The following is a 16401-nucleotide window of genomic DNA, read 5'->3' as shown; positions in this document are numbered from 1 at the left end:
ATTGAATAATGTTGAGTCACTAAACCGGATTCCAAGAGGATTGCCTCTCACCATTACTATCTTCCTTCTTCCCTCAGACACAACCCAGGAGCCTAGGTCGTCCACTCAGGACACAGATGCCAGGCCTCCTGCGTGCTGGTCCTCTCGCCGGCATTGCCCAGGGACACGGGAAGATGTGTCCTCTCGGCCCCAAGGGGGCTCACTGTGTAGGGGGCAAGACAGGGAGACAAGCACTTCCAGCCCGATGAGATGTAGGAGGCTATGGGAGGGACACTATTTTAGCAACTTAAAAACCATCCAAGAAGAGGGTAGTTTGGGACATGCTTCATGGAAAACACCCCTGAGAAATATTCCGAGGTCTGGTGAGGACAAAAACCAAGTTCAATGCTTTTTTTTTTTCTTTTTTCTTTTGTTGAGAGGGAGAGAGAGTGCAAACAGGGGAGGGGCAGAGGGAGAGGGAGAGAGAATCTCAAGCAGGTTTCATGCTGAGTACGGAGTGTGAGACAGGTCTTGATCGCTTGATCTCACCACTCTGGGACCAAGACCCGAGCCAGACTCAAGAGTCAGATGCTTAACCGACTGAGCCACCCAGACACCCTCAAGTTCAATGCTTTTAACTGAGGTTACTGTACTGTTTTAACTGAGGTACTGTAAAGCAGTAACAAGGAAATAGGGAAATGAATGCAAGGGTGAGGGAAGATCAAAGGGAAGATCAAAGCAAGGGAGTTCAGATCTAACAGGATTTAGACCCTGCCTTAGGTATTTGCCCATGGAAAAGTCTCTTTCCTCTCTGGGCCTCAGTTTCCCCACCCAAAGACAGAAATCTTTTCTTATCATCTTGAGTGGCTACAAGAATTAAATGAGAGGGGCGCCCGGATGGCTCAGGCGGTTAAGGGTCCGACTCTGGATCAGGTCATGATCTCGTGGTTCCAGCCCCGAGTCGGACTCTGTGCTGACAGCCCGGAGCCTGGAGCCCACTTCCGATTCTGTGTCTCCTTCTCTCTCTGCCCCTCCCCTGCTTGCACTCTGTCTCTCTCACTCTCTCGAAAACCAATAAACATTAACAACAAAAAAAAATTTTTTTTTGAAGAATTAAATGAGGTATCGCAGGGGACAACAACAACAACAACAGCAACCCTGGCCCACCTGTACAGGACAGGTGGATCCTTCCTACACAATAATATTTGCTCAGTCAACGGTGCTTGATGACATCGGCCTGAAGAGAAGCACGAAGGAACAATAATCAAAACAATTTAGGTTTTATAACAACGGGTCTGCTTACATAACTGTCACAAGTAATGAGAGAACCGCACCCTTCCCAAAGTTGGCAATAAGAAAAAAGCACTCTTGGGTGCAAACAGGAAATTCTGCTGTGTTGATAGCCAGGCAGAGAGATACAGATGACAAGAAAAAAAGCAGAATTAAAAGCATAAAGTGGCTCTTAATCTAATGTTTTTAAAGGACAGCCATTATGAGATAATTAGCCTTTGTGCCATCTTTAGCGAAGGACCATAAAGCACCATTCAAGTAAGAAAAGGCAGCAGGTGAAGCCAATTCTCAACACATGGGGTCGTGGAAATCAGCGGGGCCCGGTGGCCTGTGTCACCAGGATCCTCACGAATGGCTCCCTGCCAACCCACAGCCCTTCTGCCACTTTTGCTGAAATTGACGGTGAAGGAGGGGTAGCTGGGGATCAGCAACGGAGAAGGAGTAGCTGGGGATCAGCCGCAGAGAAGGAGTAGCTGGGGATCAGCCGCGGAGAAGGGGTCGCTGGGGATCAGCCGCGGAGAAGGGGTCACTGGGGATCAGCAGCCAGCAAGGCAGGCCCCACCCCTCAAGACTGAAAGGGTAAAGAGGTCCCCAGACCAAGGCTGGGCGAGGCTGGGGAGGCTCGTGTGCACACAGCTGTTACCGGAGCTCTACAAAGGACAGGCCACTGGGTGGAGGTGACTCTACCCGGGGAACATCTTCTTGGGACAAAGGAGAGCTGCCCATCTAAGCTCGAGACATCTGAATGCAAACATCAGCCTCCTCTCCAAGAAACAGAAATATCTCTATTTATAATAATGGCACTTTCGGGGCACCTGGGTGGCTCTGTCGCTTAAGCGTCCGACTGTAGCTCAGGTCATGATTTCACGGTTCGTGAGCTGGAGTCCCGCGTGGGGCTCTGTGCTGTCATCGCAGAGCCCGCTTCCGATCCTCTGGCCGCCTTTCTCTCTGCCCCTCTCCCGCTCATGCTCTCTCTCAAAAATAAGTGAGCTTAAAAAAAATATATGTTTATAATAATGACACTTTCACTTCTCAACTCCACCGGAAACCCTCCCACACCCCTTCTCACCATGCAGGTCCCCACGTTCTTCAGCAGTCCTGCATCGATCTCCTGGACCAGGCGCGGGGGGTGCACAGCTCTAGAAGCGGGGGTTTGCCCCGCTCTCCAGGGAAGCTGTTTCCTGAGGGATGCGGCCAAACCAGCAAGTGATGACACTAATGTCACCTGTGTGGGAAGGCACACTCCAGGACAACTGCAAAGGCAGGGCCACGCTAGGGTAAGGGAGATGAACACCCCCTCCCCAGGCAGCCCCTCCTCCCTTGGCTGCTCGTCCCAAGTGGGCTGGTGGCAGGTCTCGGTTCACGAAAGTCTCCCAGAAACCTAGAACGACAGAACACCTGCTGTCTCAAGCAGTGCACATCACAAGCGAGAGGGGAAGAGAAAATGCACAATGCATGGGCGGTTCTCAAAGCTCTGGGCCAGATGTGACACGCGTCACTTGGCCGCACTGTCCTTGTGCACAGCAAGTCACACGGCCACGCCCACCTTCCAATAGGAAAAGTGCGACCCTCGTGTGTGTCCATGGGGCTACCACATGCACATTTATTCATCACGCAGGGGGGGCAGCGGACGGCGAGGGCATCCAGGACAAGCCCGTGACACGGCCCATAACTGGGGAGGATGGGGAGAGGGCAGCCAGGCACAAGACTGCACAGGGCAGAATTCTTGTCCACATTCCTGATTTATCTGGGGGAACGCGGGGTGGTGGTGCTATGGTCTGAATACGAGGCATTGGACGGAACAGCAAACAGCGAGAGTGAGGCTTGAAAGACGGGAACGTGGACGCCATGCTGTGGGGACTTGAATTTCATTCCTTTTACTATATAAAAAAAACAAAACGGTCAAAGGAAAGCTAGCCTCTGATCACCCACTATGCACGTGAAACATCCTGTACGAATCACCACATTTAATCCCGACAACCCTGAAACAGAGGGTACTGGGGTCCTGCATTAGTTCTTAGGTGCCACCTGCCTGCCAGGCACTGGTTCAGGCTGGTTCCCGGTTTGGGGGCTCTAGACAACACCTCCGTCCTCCTACAGTTTCACCTACTGAAACAGATGAAACATTAAGTAAATAAGTGTATAAACACGCATAATTAAAAATCATGAACAATATGTGACTTCTGGAGAGACTACCTTGCCCAAGGGGATGCCGCCGTGAAGCGAGGCGGCCGGGCACGGACCTCTCCCTGTGTTTCAGAGTCCTGCACTTAAACGCTGATACTGTAAATAATGGGGCTCCTTGGGATGTTCTGCATCGGGGGACAGGGCAGGGACCCGATTATGTTTTTGCGAAGTCTGCTTGGGTCAGGGGGAGAGCTTAACATAGAGAAATACTGCAGATTGCAAATAGCTGTAACAGTGACGGAGCTGGGGAGGCAAATAAAAGTGAAACCAGAAGAATACAAGATGTGTGTTTCAGCTGAAGACAGCAATAAAAGAGACAGGACGCGGAACAGGATCAATTCCCGGACTACGATGTACAAACATGAGCGTAATAGTTGCTCAAAGGCAACAGGGACCAATTCAGGACTACGTAGTTGATTAACTGTCCCCTCCCACTGTTTCAAATGTCTGTGTGCCTCCATTTCCTCTTCTGTGATTCTGGCCCATGGCATGTGACCAAGTTTTTGGCTAATGGTACCTATAGGGGAATCCTGCACAGGCTTTTGAGAAAGATTTCCTTCTCCAATGAAAAGAAGAGAATCCCCCCACCTTGTTCTTTTCGTAAGAGCAGAACACTGAGAGAGGCCACCCCGGGGAAAGCATCATGGCCCTCTCACCAGCTGGGGGGGGGGGGGGTCAGCCGGAAGGAGGAGGCAGACTGGAAGGTGAAATACTATCCTTACGGACATACCTGATCTGCTTTTCAAACAAAATCAGCCTTACCAGCAAGAAAAGCTAACCGGGGCCACTCAGTACTGCATTATAGACATTTGGTCTGTACCAGGCTCTCAAATAGGTGTTTTACATGCATCATGTAACGTGACTCTCACCTCAAAAGTCCATGAGAAGCATAAACCCAGTGAACAGGTAAGGCGACTATATATAAGGTTTGGAAAAACAAAATCATTTCCCCCAAGTCAAATAATATACTCCTTTCTGGGGCAAAGGGTATCCTTTTGTGCCCAGAGTCACTATGAACTCTAGACTGGCCTGGCCCCAAGGATGCTCTCCCCTTGAGAAAGACTGAGGAGGATGGGTCCATCCCCCATGGAAATGGTGGGTTCCTATGATGTGTGTAGACGGGGCTTAGAGACCAGGGAGGTGTAACCATTTCATAGGGAATAATCAGGCAGAAGAGATGCCCCCTGAAACCCTCTTTACTAAGGGCTGATATTTAATGAAAGGAGATTTAAAGCCAACTCAAGAGCAAAAAACTCCCTTGCAGCCAGAGGAAGACGACGAGGGGCACCGTGGCCGGTCCCTCCACCAGACAGCACTGGGTGCCCCGGTCTTCAGTCTGTACCTGTGATTTTGTGCTGTCACTGAACTGGAGAGAGGCCCCAGCTTCACCTTTTATATCCCATTCTCCGTTCTTTCCAGGACCACCATTACAGCTGTGTGTCTTTCCCTCAAGGCCATGGACATTCAGTTGGGGTCCTGAGAAGCTTCGGGGAAAGGAGTAGAAGTGGCATTGACTGAAATGACAGCACTGGGATTTAGTCCGAGGCTTCTGAAGACTGCCCCATTACAACAGGTCACGGCCTTCTACGTTCTTCAAACTCTGCTGTCTGCTTTTAATGGTTTCTCCGTCCAGGCTGCTTCTCTATTTAGTTCCTTTCTCTCCCTCTCCCTCTTGCCCAGGTCCCCCTCCTCTACTCGGTTCCTGCCCTCACATCTCCTTCCTTACCTTCTCTGCATTGCTGCTTCTAATCCCTTGGCCCGGAAAATGAAATAATAAGGTTGGTTTAAATTCTATAAATGAACACTCGAGAAACAAAGAGCAAAAGACTCAGACAGTCTCCCCTGAAAACGACGCATGAGATCAGTCCTGGTCCCTGACATTCTAGATACAGCCTGTATCGCTTCCTTCTGTCGCCTTAATAATGGTATCTTTTTTGGTAACGTTAACTGTGAGTCAGGCACTGTGGGATGCTTGCCTTGCTTGTTTGGTTTAATGTGCACTAAGCGATCCTGTGCTGCAATTGTAATTATGCCCATTTTGCAGATGCGGAGACGGAGGCTTAGCAATGAGAAGGAACTGGCCTCTCCCGCTGTTCTGCGGCGAAGAAGCACCCGTTGCTTTGTGGCTGAGAAGCAGCAAAGTGGATTCTAACTAGATCCCTGGCTGGGTAAGCCTGGGCGCTAACTGTTGTGCTGTTTCGCCTATTTTCTGGCGCGCGCTGCAGGTAAATAAACACTGCTAGTGAGCAGCTCAGGTTAAATGAAGACTTAGTAATGTTCTATGAAACAGAAACGAATGACCTGGCCATGGGCAGTATCTCACTACTGAGGAAACCATAAAACCGCTTTGGAAAGTCCATGTGCAACGGAAGCCTTGTTAATTTCGCTCCCCACCAGGTTATTACCTAAAATGGAAACACAGCATTTTCACTGCCATCCTCAAGAGCAACCTAGTCCAGCAGTCTTCAGGGAGCTTTCTGACTCAATTTATCACCTGAGGTCATCTGCTGGGAGGAGCGAGTCTGGAAGACCCTGTAACAGTTTTATTAGCTTTGGATTCGGCGGAAGGGGGAGCAGTGGCAAGTGCGGGTTTTCAAAGCCCAAAGTTTCCTTCAGTGGCCTCAGCGGAGCCCTTGTCTGGGCCTTGTCTTTGCAACCCCAGCCCTGCGGGAATGTGCTCGGTGCAATATTTGACTGTATCCTGGTGGCCTCACGGGGTTGAAACCCCGTCTTCCAGAAGTTGTTGGGAATAATCTGGTGCACGCTGTCACCACTTGGGAGAGAATCTGTCTCACTTATTAAATGCCCTGAGAGATCTGGTTAGAGCCACAATTCTTTTGCTTCTGTGAGCAAACAAACAAGCTTGCCTTGGATTGATCCGCTGCTTAGCTCACCAGAGAAAACAACCCCTCCTTTTCTCCTTGGACCACACCCCGGTCCAAGGTCAAGATTACATCACCTTCAATATTACTGTTCTCCCCTCTCTAACTTCTTAGGATTCTAGGACTTTCACCAAAATAATCTCTCAGAACAGTCCCCACGAGAATAGGAACGTTTAATAAAATACAGTTCTCCCAGTCAAATTTGTATTTCATAAAACAATGGATAATTTTTTAATACTTAGTATCTGGGATACACCTGTACCAAAACATGACAGGTTGTTCAAACTGAAATTTAACTGGAGGTCCTATATTTTTACTTGTAAAATCTGGCAACTCTACACAAGAAGAATATAGGTTTTCTGGAGATTCTGCTAGGCATTTTCTAATGGCAATCTCCTGTAATTCTCATTAGAACGTTAACAAAACAGAGGCCCAGAAAACTGTATTTCTCAGGATGACGGTCGGTGAGGGGGACATCAGCCATTCAAACAGATGTGACTTCAAAGGCCACGGGCTCTCCACCACAACAGTAACTCCAAAATCTAATCCCAGAAATCTGTCACTGTCACCTTCTCCCTCCTTCCGATCCTGGATGCTGGGGAAAAAAATACCTGGTCTAAGACATAATTTAAATAAAGTGCCAGCAAGTTTTCCGAAGGAGACGCCCAGTCCGTGCTCACTCCTCGCCACTCAAGTATTTATTTTTCTGAGCACAGCAAGGCAAGCATGCTTTTCATTTCAGCTGCATCCGCAATCACCTTTCTCCCGCTGTATTTAACTGCTGATACAGGACTCTGATTGACTCTCCTAAACTAAGGAGTGGAGACATTTACATGAAACAGCTTACTGCGCGTGTACCTAATCGGCAGGAATTCTAGGGGAAATTCAACAAGACACAAAATGCATCTCGGAAAGTGCTGAAATGGAAGTTCTTGACAAATAAAAGGAGATGCGAATGTTTTAAATCTAAATATATTTCTTCCTTTAAAGAAAATGCGGGCTCCTCGGTCCTCCAGGGATTTAAGGAGTCTCCACCTTGGGCCATCTGCTCACTGCAGGTGGGGAATCATGGCTGCAAATCTGGGATCTGCCTCCCTCGTTCTGGGGATCTAAGAAAAGTTGCCTCAATTCCAGACCTCAGTTTCCTTAAATATAAAAAAAAAAAAATGAAGATGCTAAGAGCTCTCCAGCTCCCTTGAAGGGCTGGGTGCAGGAAAAACAACAACAACCAAAAAACAAAAAACAAAGGAGAATATGGGTATTATCACTCTACATAGAAGTAAGGAATTATCAGTGTCATGATTTTCTTTTTTTTCCCCCATTTTTTTATTCTTTTTAAATCTTTTTTTCATTCTTTGCATGCCAGAATGCTTTGGAACAGCCCAGATCTGTTCAGCAAAGGGTTCCTGCTAACCCGCTAGTTATTCACCTGGGGCTGACCACATTAAGAATCCCTAACTTGGACAAATGACTCAACGAGGGCTTGGGGGTCTATACAAAGGGTGACTCCGTTTTATCATCCTTCTTTGGCTTTTCTCTCCATGCCTCTCTCTCTTTCCTTAAATATTTCTTCCCCAAGAAGCCTTCCCTAGTTCCCCCGGAAAGAAATGTTGCCTCTTGTTTCTTTTCTGAGCAACCACTTGGAACCAGTAACACTGTTCTAGGAGCTGGTGGGAGAAACATGCCTGCATGCCAGATGTCTGCCCCCCTGGGGCACATGTTCTGATGGGGAGTCACAGAATAAAGCAAGAGAGCCTGAGAAGTTAACACGATGACTCCAGATAAACATTGTTGCTACAAAATCATGCTATGAGAGAAAAGGACTGCAATGAAAGAAATCAACACACTGATTGGAGGGAGGTATTCTCCAGGAGAGGTGTGTCAAGGGCCCAGGCAAAGCCCCAAACACTATGCATTTACCCTCCTGTGTAAAAACATGCTAATTGATCTGACTGCCATACTTACTCTAAGTTCCTTAAGAGTAAGATCTATTTTTTAATCTTCTACACTACAGTCAACATCAAAGCCCAGGGTAAATTTGGCAGAGTACGTATCAGAGTTTCAACGGGCACAAGTACCTTTCACACATAGAAACAATTTTTAGAATACCTCATTTTGCGGGCACCTGAGTGGCTCAGTTCAGCGCGCAGAGCCTGCCTCTTTTCTTCTGTTCCCTTCTCTCTCTCCCTTCCCGGCTCATGCTCTCTCTCTCTGCATCCTCTGTTCCCTTCTCTCTCTGCCCCTCCCTTGCCCATGCTCTCTCGCTCAAAAAGAAACATTAAACAAAATTAAAATACTTCAGTTTTGTGATACAAAATGAACTTTCAGAAGGACACAAAATGTCATTGCCAGGTAAAGAAATTAAAGGTTCAAAAAATCTTCACTGATGGTGGGGTCCTGGCTTCCACCAGGCAGAGAAGCAGAGACAGAAAGGGTTCCTAGCACAGATCAGATGCTTGATTACAAAGGTACTGCATGCCAGAGTTCCAAGTGCCAAATGTCAATAGTTAAGGCGGACGTCCCACAATGCTTGCTCACTTTAGTTACCTACTCTTCTGTGATCATTTATTAATGTCTTCCACGCTGGTCTCCAATTTCCTTGAGGACTAGTCCTTGATGGGTTTTGTTCATTAATGGATTCCAGCACTTACTCCAGTGTCTGGCACCCGACAGACACTCAACAAATGGACTCAATAGTCGATTTCATTAAAATTAACAGTATAGTCTGGGGCGCCTGGGTGGCTCAGTTGGTTAAGCGTCTGACTTCTGCTCAGGACACGATCTTAAGTTCCGGCCCCAAGTCAGGCTCTGTGCTGACAGCTCAGACCCTGGAGCCTGCTTCGGATTCTGTGTCTCCCAATCTCTATCTGCCCCTCCCCTGCTCTCTCTCTCTCTCTCTCTCTCTCAAAAATAAACATTATTATTATTTAAAGAGTACAGTCTGTTATCAGGGGTTTACCTACAACAGCAACTCCGAGAATACGATCAAGGGTCTAAACTCCCACACCAACAATCTTTTATGTCAGATTATGACATTTCACTTTGATTACACTGAGTCAGAGACTGAACTTTGAGATCCCTGGCTACTGGCCTAAGGTATTAGCCTAGCACTCTGGCTTTTCATATGGCCTTCTCCTGATTTCTCCTTAGCATATCACTATCCAAAGGAGGACAGATTATCATCCATCTTGCTTTAATCTGTCCTGTCCCCTGGAAGGTAAGTACAAGGTCAAGGATTTCCACCTGTGTTATTCCCTCCTATGCCACCAGTGAGTAGTGCAATCCTCGGTCCACGGCTGGAAGTCAGTACACGTGTGTTAAAGGTCTAAATGTGATCGTTGTAACTGCCTCTTAGGACAGGGAACAGGAACCGCCAAGCAAACGCTCCATGAACATGAAGGGTAACTCACTGGAATGCTGTCTACACAGCACGCCCGATAACACCTTTGCTTCAACATTCTGGGTAACTGATTGTACATAGTCTCATAATCCAACCGATTTCTTCTCTCTGCCCAGAAACCAGAGGCCATACACTGGAGGCCTGTGCGACAGATATAAAGTCTACTTACAGAAGTGTTCTGTTTGGCCCACATGGTATTATTTTTTTAAAAAATCGACTCAACTGCGGGTACTTAAAACTCAGTAGATTCCTTGCAAAATGGTGAGCTTACAGCTCTTGGAAAAAAAAAAAAATCAGATGTGGCTGGACAGGGCCAGAGGTCCTGGCCACCCCGATGTTGGGGCTGAGCTCCAGTGCCCAAACCCCACACTTCTCAACCAGGCACCCAGGCACCGGCTAAGGCCTGTTTCACTCAGGCTGGTACTGGCCTGGCCTCGGAAGGCATTTGAATGTACGACCCCTGCTGGAAAGCTACCAAAAAGCAGGCAACATGGAGGAAAAAAAAAAAAAAAAAGTAAAGAAAAGATGCCAACTGGGATCCATTTCCATTATGTTCAAGCTATTCCTCGGAAGAATAATGTATTCATTTTTCTAGAACTCTGGTGGTACCACATAACCATTGACAAACTATGGCCCAGTAAATATTATTCTAACGGCCTGAAAAAGCTATGAGCTTAATTCCCTGTGGGGAGAGGAAGCTGAGAAAGCTTCATGCCGGAGGCAGGCCTGAAGACGGATCGGGAGAGGCTGCACAAGAGCCGGTTACGATTGCGGCTAACTCAGAAAAAGGAGCTTCCTTGAAGACTAAGGGTTACCTCCAGGAATTGATGAGAAGCTGAGACGCTAAAAAGCCAGGCTTGGAAAAAGAGAAGGAAGGAAACCTGGGTGCCAGGGAACATGTCAGGGTCATGCCATGGGAACAGCACCTCTGGGAAATCCTGAAATCTCCCGCTGCTGCTGACGCCACTTGATTCATGACTCACGGTGGTAAATGAACACTTAGCTGTCCTGACGTCCCTTAGCAAGTCCCTCAAGATGCCAGGTCCCAGGTGGGATCCTCCAATTGAGCCTCCGTTCAGGGCCCAGAGAGATGGACAAGGAGAAAGAGTGCCCCACCTCCCACTGAAAAGTCCCTCCAGGGGCACCTTCCAAAATGCAAAAGTCCACTGTGGGGTAGGAGGATCTTAGGTGGTGATGGGAGGGATGGGGCAATACGATCAGTGCAGCGGCACAGGATGAGAACAGACAGACCCGAACTCCAATCTGGAATCTTCTGTACCTTCAAGAAAACCAGTTAACTTTTCTTCTGATCTACACATTCCAAATCTCTAAAATAGAAATCATGCCATCTGTCTGTGCACAACACAGGGTTGCTGTGGAGATTCCGTCCAATCGTTCATTCAAAACTACTTGTGGAGCCATTTATTAAGTGACCAGGCACTTAGCTAGGTCCCGGGGACAAATCTGGAACACCCACAATGCAACAGAGACCCAGTGCTTTATGCTGATGACAGATTTAGACAAGGGAGACCCAGCTCCGGTCCTGAAATTGATCATGTATTTTACTCTGCCCCAACTGATGCACTCATCTACAACTCTTCTCCTTTTCTGATTAATCAATTTCAGCTCCCATCCTCGAAATATACATACATACATACATAGGTTAAGATACAAAATCCATTAAGTTAACTCTTAAAAAATACTCTAAAAAATTTAACTCTGACCCTGAAAACAAGAAACTAACGGTTCTGAGGAGCAGGGAGGCCTGGTGCTGACAAATTTGAGGTGATCACAAGGAGATACCAGCCCATTATATGAAATCCTCTCCCCCATTTAACCTTTAGCATATGTAATTGACACAGACATTAGCAATCTGTAATTAACATTAAAACAGACCAAATGAAATTTGCAGGAAATACATGGTGAGTAGCCCTGAACATTTTTCACCCTTGTTTCACAATTGCCAAATGCTCTGCACACACGTTTTCTCACTTTCTCATAAAAAATCTTTCAGCCTCTTATTTTTCAGAGGAAGAATTCAAGGCTCCGAGGGAAAGCTAATTTGCTTAGGGCCTGGGGCAAGAGGCGGCCTGCAAATCCCACTAGCACACTCATGGCTCTCCCCACTTAGAAAAGGGCAGCTTCAGTAGGAAGCACTGGTTCATTGGTGGAGTCCAAAGAAGATACACCAAAATCACAGAGGACAACTTGGTCTATTCCAACGCCCACTGAAAAGTTACTGCATTTGCTACATAGCAGCTAGAGCATTACAACTCTCCAGCTTTGTCTTCACCCCTCCAAGACTGTCTCTCAGAACAGGGATCCTGACTTAGAGACATGCCCCGGAGCCTGCTGTCTGAGCCCTGACCCTGGGACAGGCTCACCTACAGGATATCAATACGTTGTAGTGTTCTTCTCTCCAGTCTCTAGGCTCAACAGAGAGAACACGACTCACGACTCAGTACTTAAGGTGGGTGTGTGTTACCCTGGGTAGATGCCCTGGCAGGGGAAAGGCAGTGTGCACGGATCAAGCAATTCTACATCAGCCTGTCCGTACTTCCAGCCCCTTCCGGTCACTATCAGATGGTAATTCAAGGTAAGAAAAGCTTCCACATTGCTTTTCCCTTCAAAGAGCTCTCTCGGGGCTTTTCCAGTAAGGAACTTTCTTCTTTTGACAACGAAAGCACAAGCCTCAACTGTATTGGGGAGTCCAAGCAAAGGGTTCCTAAGCATCTACACAGTGCAAAGCACTGCTTTGGACTGGAGGACTTGTGGCTTCATACTAGGGGTACCAACAACAGAGCTTCGAGCCCTGGGATTTTCCCAATCCCATTTGCAAGTTCAAGGTACCACTTTCTCATCCGCTTCCCAAGCAAACAAAACAAAACAAAACAAAACAAAACAAAACACCAAGCCTCTCATTTTAAAGCTACAGTGCACCATACACCAGGCAGCTTGGGCCAATCCTCACTCGATGCTGCTGTCCTAATTAACTGCGAGGACTTAGGAATGCTTAGTCACGAAGTTGTGAATCCCAGATCCCCATCAACAGGGGCTGGGAGTTAGAGGGACCCACTGGAGCCCAGAAAGGCTCCTTGAGAAGCTGATCCTTCTCTTCTAGCTCTGGGGAAAACCTTATGTAACACAATGGTCCATTTGAACATGTTACTTCTGCAATCTTATGGAAGTAAAAGAATGTAAGCCCTGGAAATGCAAAGAATAACGCGAGGATTTGCAGTTGAAGCGTCCATCTCCCGGAATTTCACGAGGTCAGGCTTTTCTAGTTGCACCCAATCTTGCTGAAAACAAGAGTATTTCCAAACGCCAAAGGATGGGCTTTCTAAACACAGGGAGACAGAAGTTAGGTTATGTCCCTTCCTCCCCCACCCCTTTTTAAGACGGAATTCCTGGAATTAACCCTTGAGTGGAAGTTGGTAATTGCCTTTCAACGAAATTGGGTGAGATGTGGCTGCAAAGCGAGAACGCAAGAGTTAGGACCCAAAGGATCCTGCGTGCGCCCGGGCTGCAGCCACGAAAGCCAGCCAAACGACGGCGCCCGGACGCAGGGACTCCTCCCGGGACCGGCTCCCGTGGCGGGCGGCGGGCGGCGCAGCCGAGCCGGTGGTGCCCGGGTTCCGAGAGCTCTGGCTGCGGAAGGAGGAGCGGATACTCTCCATCCTCACTTGGCTGTTCCTCGCGGCTGCTCCCTACCAGCAGGGTACCGCTTCTGGGCGCGCAGTGCGAAGAGAATGGATTTGGAGTCGCCTCCCCAGAATCCCCCCAAAAGCACCTTCCTGCAAGTAGTGGCTAAAAATAGCCGGCGGATAACGCTGGGGGAGGAGCGAGACGCGCGCAAGGCAAGGCGAAGCGAGGCAAGGCTACGTCTTGTCCTGCACAGTGGAGGGCGGAGGAGAGATGCAACCCAGCTCCCGAGAGAGGGGCCTGGGCGCACGAAGAAGCGGGGACGCCCGCCAGCGAAGGGGGTGAAATGGAAGACGCACAGCGCCGGCAAACAACCGCGCAGCCAAGCGCACCCCCCACCCCGAGCCTTGCAACCCCGCTCCAGCTCCCGCCCGCTTCTCCATCCTATGCCCGGCTCTGGAAGCCGGCCCTCCGGCTCCCGGGACAGGCTGGGGCCAGAAGGGGGAGCAGCGCGCAGTCCGCCGGCTGGCTCAGAGAGCGCACCTGGAGATGTCAGGCTCGCCTAGTTGTGCCCCCGGTTCCGAGAGGGGGTCTTGTGCGCTCCCATCGCGGGTGGGCGCCCCGCCTCCCCCCACTCTCATCTGCCACCACCACCCAAGGTGGTTCTCGAAATAGAAACCGAAGCAGGAAAAAAAAATCGGTGAAAAGTACTATGAAAAAGCAGGACGGTGTAGAACTGGCATTCGGGAAAGAGATTACCTATGGTCCATCGCCTTAATCTCTCTCCGCCGGAACATCCCCGCCCCTTGGGAGATGTCCCGTGTCTCCTCCACTCCATCCAAATGCAAAGGCAAGGCAGACCTAGGTTTCCCCACCCGGGGTGCTCTCTCCACCGACTGACTTTTGCTGACTGTATCCCTGCCCCAGTTCCCGGCCAGAGTGGTACCCGGGCTTTGCTGCGCGCTGCGCTCCGGCCGCCCCGAGCCGTCCCAGGGAGATGAGCTGGGCAGGAACTAGCCCCCTGGCTCTGCTGGGGGAGGATCCAATCCACAAAGTCAAAAACCCGAAAACCTGCCCATAAGGAAAAAAAAAAAAAAAAGTCCCTCGGGATTTGCAGAGCTGAGAGGGCAAGGCAGGAGGTGAGAAGGATGAGAAAACCCCGGATCTCTCCTTCCCTGTTCCCCCAAATCCACTCCACTTGCTCCAGCCTCGACTCACCTTGGGCTCTGCGCTCGCCCTTAATCCGGGACGCCGGTGAGGGCACCCCGACGGCCCCAAGTCTTGCCACTCCCCAGCCTGGGAGGCCCCCGCCACAGGCGCGCGGCACTCACCTGAGCTGCGCCGCGGTCCAGCCGGTCCGGCGCCCGAAGTCGGCTCTCGGGCTGGGCCATGGGCAGCGCCGCGGAGCACCGGCGGCCGGCGGAGCGAGCCGGGAGGGAGGGGGGCGCCTCGGGGCAGGCGGACGAGGCTGGGGCGCAGGCACCCACGGAGATCCAGCAGACACGGCGGCTGGTAGCTGCCGGCGCGCCGGGGACTTTGCAGGCGGGAGGCTCGGCGATCAGTCCCGCGGAGGGGAGGAGCGGGAGGAGGAGCAGGAGCAGGAGGAGGGGACGGAGGAGGCCGGGCCCTGAGGGAGAGCGCGTTGGGCAGAGGAGGATCGCGAGCGCCCACTGCTGCCCGGCCCGCTCCGGTGCTGCCCCGAGTCGGGCCCGCTCCGAGCGGCCGCGCCGGGTTCTCGCCTCCTGCCGACCGGCAGCGGACAAGTGCATCAGGCCCCGCGGCGTGGCGGCTCCTCGGGTTTCAGTCCAGAGGGAGGGGACCCGCGCGGCCCGGAGGGTGGGGTCGGCTGTGGATTGGGTGACGCTGCCTGCGCCGCAAACCTGGGACGTCCCGTCCACGCCCTCTCCCCCGCTGGGAAAGGCTAGGTCCCAACTCCAGCCTCCCTCCCCCCTTTTCCTGCACCCTCCAGCTCGGCACGGCCCCGGGGTCGGCGCCCCTCCCACGTGCGTCTGCACCCCCAGTTTCCTCCCTGGCAGGTGACCCACCTTAGGCCCCGCTTGCGCCGCCCTGGAGGCGGAGGGGGCCCTCCCCGGGAGCTCGCACCGCCTCCCGGCCGGGACGCCAGCGACCCGGGAGCCCCAGCCGGCGCGGGAATCCGCGTCCGGAGCCGGCTCGGTTGCGCGTCCGGGAGTGGATGCGGATTTCCCGGGAGAGCGCGGCGAATTCACCTCTGCTTTTGCTGGCACCCCAGGGTTGCAAAAGTCTGCTCGGAAATCAAGCAGGGATTCTCTGTCCCCTCCCCAGATCCAGTAGCTGGAGGTTTGGGGTGAGAATTCCACCAGCATCTCAGTAGTTCAACTTCGGAGTTACGGTTTCGAGGGGTGTGGGGCTGGGGTCCCCTTGCGGAGGCTGGATCGCCTCCCTGCCCCGCTTACCTGAGCCAAAGTAAGCTGCCCTCAGAGACAGGTCGGCAGACAAACGTGCTGGTAAGCAGGAAGGGAGGCGCAAAGAAACACGCCAAATGCACCTCCAGGTAATTAATTCTCAGTGAGATTTCAGCACATCTTCCGTCTCGTAAATATTGGAAGATAAATATGTGGAAGAATTCGACTTTGTCATTCAAGTTTGAAAAAACAATCTTTCCTTAATTTTACTTAGTTTAGAAATACTTGCCCATTGAAGGGACGGTTGCTAGGGGGAAATAGACCCCTTTACTCAAGGAAGGTTACCTATTTGCCCCCTTAGAAAGCCAGGCGATGACCACCAGCATTTTCTATCTGATACAGCCAGTAGCATCTGGGAGCCAAGACCCGAGACTTGTTTTGGAAAACAAGCTTTTAGGGGTTTTTGTGACCCTGGCTATTTCTCTGAGCCAGACTAATGCTGATATAGGTATTTTGGGTAATATATGCATGTATAGATGAATTTTTAAGTCATTTTAAAGCCCTACTTTGAAAAGCCTCAGCATTTAAATTTACATTAGCTTTAAAAGAACTGCTTCTGCCCCCCCCCCCACCCCCC

General features: G+C 50.5%; 1 protein-coding gene across 1 annotated transcript in view; it reads right to left on the bottom strand.

Annotated features, from left to right (window-relative positions):
* HS3ST1 (heparan sulfate-glucosamine 3-sulfotransferase 1) overlaps positions 1 to 15161 on the bottom strand; it is a 29936-nt gene extending 14775 nt beyond the window's left edge. The window contains exon 1 of the mRNA XM_043572963.1: positions 14712 to 15161. The gene's annotated coding sequence lies outside the window, so the exon portion shown is untranslated. The remainder of the gene's footprint in view (positions 1 to 14711) is intronic.
* Positions 15162 to 16401: the final 1240 nt, after the last annotated feature.

This window comes from Prionailurus bengalensis, chromosome B1 (assembly GCF_016509475.1).
Source record: "Prionailurus bengalensis isolate Pbe53 chromosome B1, Fcat_Pben_1.1_paternal_pri, whole genome shotgun sequence".
Lineage (NCBI taxonomy): Eukaryota > Metazoa > Chordata > Mammalia > Carnivora > Felidae > Prionailurus > Prionailurus bengalensis.
The sequence above is the reverse complement of the archived record's forward strand: the minus strand, read 5'-3'. Positions and strand labels throughout refer to the sequence as shown.